This window comes from Macrobrachium nipponense, chromosome 13, assembly GCF_015104395.2.
Source record: "Macrobrachium nipponense isolate FS-2020 chromosome 13, ASM1510439v2, whole genome shotgun sequence".
Lineage (NCBI taxonomy): Eukaryota > Metazoa > Arthropoda > Malacostraca > Decapoda > Palaemonidae > Macrobrachium > Macrobrachium nipponense.
This window is the reverse complement of record NC_087206.1, coordinates 42,341,807-42,345,824: the sequence shown is the minus strand read 5'-3', so window position 1 is coordinate 42,345,824 and position 4,018 is coordinate 42,341,807. Positions and strand designations below refer to the sequence as shown.

Below are 4,018 nucleotides of genomic sequence, written 5' to 3'. Positions count from 1 at the left end.
TGTGTTTTGTTTCGGCGCCTCCGCCCGCCAGAAATGAAAACACACGCATTGCGAAATGCATATCTGATCGGGATAATCGTAGTATATATGATGTTTTGGTCCTTTGAATATACAGTGGAATTTTTTATTTTTGCCCGTTTCATAAAAACGTAATGTGTTGGAAATGGTAAATGTACAAGTATATTATTATATTAATACACTAATAATTCTGTAGTTACGTGGGATGGTAGCGGATGGCAACTTCATATGGACAGATGCCAATGCGATAATAATAAAACTAATAACTTCTACAATATTGTATTTTTAATGATTTAGTAGAAAATTTTAAGCTTTTAATGTTTAATATCATATAGGCTTAGTCTTAACATTTAACACAATTCTGTCAGAAAATAGTTTTAAGTTATATGAACCATTATGATAAGGACTACACCTCAAATACGGGAACCTGCGACCGTAATTTTGGGTAGGTCGTGTTATAGCAATGGTATTACGGTAAATGACCGTAAAATATATTAACAATTTACGATAAAACGGATGGCCACCCGTTTTCTGAAATACGGCTGGAAACCGTATATTTTTACGGTAATTTTCTGATTAAAACTACGGGTTTTTTTAACAGTGTATAATACATTATTTTACATAGAAAGGAGGACAAGAGCACAAAAATGGTGACAAAAGATGCCTCTCTCTTTAGGAAAAGGTATAAGAGCTATATACAAAATAAATATTCTCTATAATTTACAGCAATTGTTCCTCAGAATCCTATTTCTTCAATGTATTCAGCTTTCTCTTTTTTGTTAAATTTTTGCAATTTTGAATGTTTTCATTACTTTTCTTATAATATTGTTTAGTAGGGCATTGGAGGAAGCAAATATCAACATTTTTTGAATTTTTTCTATGCTATGCCCAGCATCACAATCATTTAGAGGTAAGAAAGCATCATTATCAGAAAGGACAGTGAGTGAAATGTCGTGGCCAAATTCCTTTGATACATCGATTGTATAAAATCAGGATACTGTGACAGTTTATCAATGGTTATATAGTTAAACAGAATTACGTTTACTACAGATTCATGTGGATAAAGAAGCCTTCCTCTCTGCTATACCCTGAATGTAACTGTTATTGTGGTAAGCTATCTTTTGTTTCTTGGCAAGTAAGTAAGTCTTTACAGGAGCTACACTTAAGTTTTTTCACAACAGCATACACACAATAGCCGGCAAGGTATGTTATAACCGGGAAAAGATCCTACATTTATCAATATCATCTTGAATGACATCAATATAAAAAAAATCGTTATTTCCGGACTCCTCATTATTCATGCCCTCCCAGTTCGTTTCTTCGCAAATTTTCAGTTCGATGTTTTTATTATTAAAAGTTATTCTAAGAAACAGACATTAACCTCAGTTTTTTTTTCACACTCAAACACTTGTCGTGAGGAAAGTTGTAATTGCAGCCAGCAAGTCGACGATATTTACCAAATCTATTTTTCAAGTTGATCGGTTTGAAATTTTCCTGGTAAGACATATTTCATTTTTAATTTTTCTACACAGTATTTTGTTATTTCTATCATTGCACTAGTTGTGTGTTTTAAGGCAGTGAATGTTTCCCTACTCAACTTTCCACCAGTTTTAGTCATATTATTCCAGAGATCTAACCAGGAATGGAATTTCTGTAGGAAAATATACTTCTCGTCATTTACATTATATGTTTAGTGGAGTTTGCATATTTATTGTGAAGCCGAGGTACCTTTATGTGGATGTTTTACATTCATTATGGTCCACCAGGAGATAAATGACTTTAATATAATTAGCTGCATCAACAGAATTTGGCAAACAGTGTTCTTTTCCCGTTGTCAAAAGTGCTTCTATGACATATTCATTGAAAATTTGTAGGGCAGGCTGACGTTTTGCCTTTCTAGACTCGATGGATATGAATTAATGCCTTTGATGTAAGTTTGTATGCATATCTGAGGAGAGAATCGGCTTCTAAATTTGTGTAAATTTATGCCAAAGTGCAAATGGAGCATTACACATTTTGGGTGCAGTGTGGAATGTACTGTCAAAGGGAAACTCAGGAAAAAAATCATGTTTTTATCAGCATCTTCTTTGATTGATCCAGTTATTTCTGATGCACTTCAGCAAATGCACAGAGTCAAACATGAAAAAAAGAGGGCGGGAGTTATCTGCAGGGTGTTCATACATAACTGAAGGTTTCGGTGGTAAAGAGAAGTGTGACATAGCTTTCTGATTTATGGCAGTATTGTCTGTTAATACACAAATTACTCTGAAGCCAATATTTTCCAAACCAATGATTATCTGCTTTATGAAGTAAACAAATTCCTGCTGTCATAGATTTTGCTGGCAAAATGTGAACGACATCTTTAAATCCAGAAAACAAACTATTATCATGAACACAAATGCCGCTAGTAGCTGCCTCAGTTCTGTCGTAAGCTGATCCAACGATACTACCACCTTTGTAGTCATAATAAGGCTTAATATGAATTTCATCGATCATCAAGGTCACTGTTATGTCACTTTTTGAGAGATATTTGAATTTATTCATGACATACAAAAGAAAAGTTCTAGCATTTTGTTCAACTGCAGGACTTAAATTTTGTGATATAGTCAGTCTCCTTACAGTAGAATAACAAGGTAAAACATCATATAATTAGTACTCCTCAAAAAAGTTATATCCTTTGGGGGAACAGTTATATAGGAGGGACGAAAATATCAGAAAGTCTGGTGAATACTCAGGTCTTTTCAGAGTCATCAAGTGAAGTTGTTCACATATCATTGTTACTGTACTGAAAAAACTTGTATGACTCATCTTCAAAAGTGACAACACAGTAATAGCAAACTGTAGCAAAAAATGACTCTAGATGGATCAGTTGCTTGCTCCTGTAAATCAGTGTTTTTAAGGTGGCGTAAAAGTTCTTCTAGAGATTTTATATCATTGATAACTGCAGAATCTTGTACTCTACTAAGCTATGCACTTCAACACTATTTATAAATGCTTTAACTGCACTCCTGTGTCAATAATAAGGGAAGATTGTATTTTAGTATGTGGGTATTCTGAAATGCTGTATATTTGCAGGGACCCTTCTCTCCTTTTTACTGACCAAAAAGAGTCGAGAAAACCTAGCTTTGTCTCCAGTTCATCCAAATTTGTAAAGTTGTTTTGGAGCTGGTACTCCAACTTGTCTCCAATGTCTTTTGCAACTGCAGCCTGGATTGCTGCCTCTTCCTTTCTCTTCCTTCTAGCAATTGGGGACTCTCGAGATGTAACGTCAGTTGACAGATAAGCAGGAGCGTTTGGTATCTTCATTGGAATTGCCCCCTCACGAAGTCGTGGCCTTTTCAACTTGGCAGTTAATCTGGTCCCAGTTTCTTTTATTCATTAAACAACGAAGTCTCCCACTCGATGTCCTCCGGACGAAAGTGCAGTTCACATACCTTTTGGACAAATGGAAGTGCCTGTTGTAACGTATATTGTGGCTATCAACTATACCTAAATATCTAAACCAACATAAAAGTAATGAAAGTATTGATTTTGGCCACCTGAGAAAGTAAATATCACAACAACTGTCCTAATGTTTTTGAGGGGGGGGGAAAAATAAAACTACGTTTATAACTGACAGATAGGGATTATAAGGAGATTAGTACTTAGAATCCGGCACACCTGGAGAATGAGTACCTTTCCAACAAGCATAAACATGGGTACAATTTAAAAAAAACAAAAAAGATTAAGTAATTCAGCTCAGACCCAAGGACAAGACAATTAAAGGATTAACAGGGCGACAGCTATTCAAAACTTTGGTAAACAAAAACTTATTCACAATACATATTCAACGAAGATATCTCTAAGGCAACTAATTTGTATTTAAGTCTGTAATTATATCTTTTAGGTCATTCTTAAATATGTTACAAATACAAGGGTCTAAATGAAACAGACCACGACTAATATTAAAAAGAAGCGTCAAGAAGAGTCAGTAATGAAAAACTGAAAAATAAATGAATAA

The 4,018-nt window shown here is 34.5% G+C and overlaps 1 long non-coding RNA gene across 1 annotated transcript in view; it reads right to left on the bottom strand.

Annotated features, from left to right (window-relative positions):
* Positions 1-46, bottom strand: part of LOC135225458 (uncharacterized) — a 4,287-nt gene extending 4,241 nt beyond the window's left edge. The window contains exon 1 of the long non-coding RNA XR_010316973.1: positions 1-46. This exon is cut by the window's left edge and continues 88 nt beyond it. This is a non-coding gene — a long non-coding RNA (uncharacterized LOC135225458).
* Between the last annotated feature and the right edge of the window lie 3,972 nt (positions 47-4,018).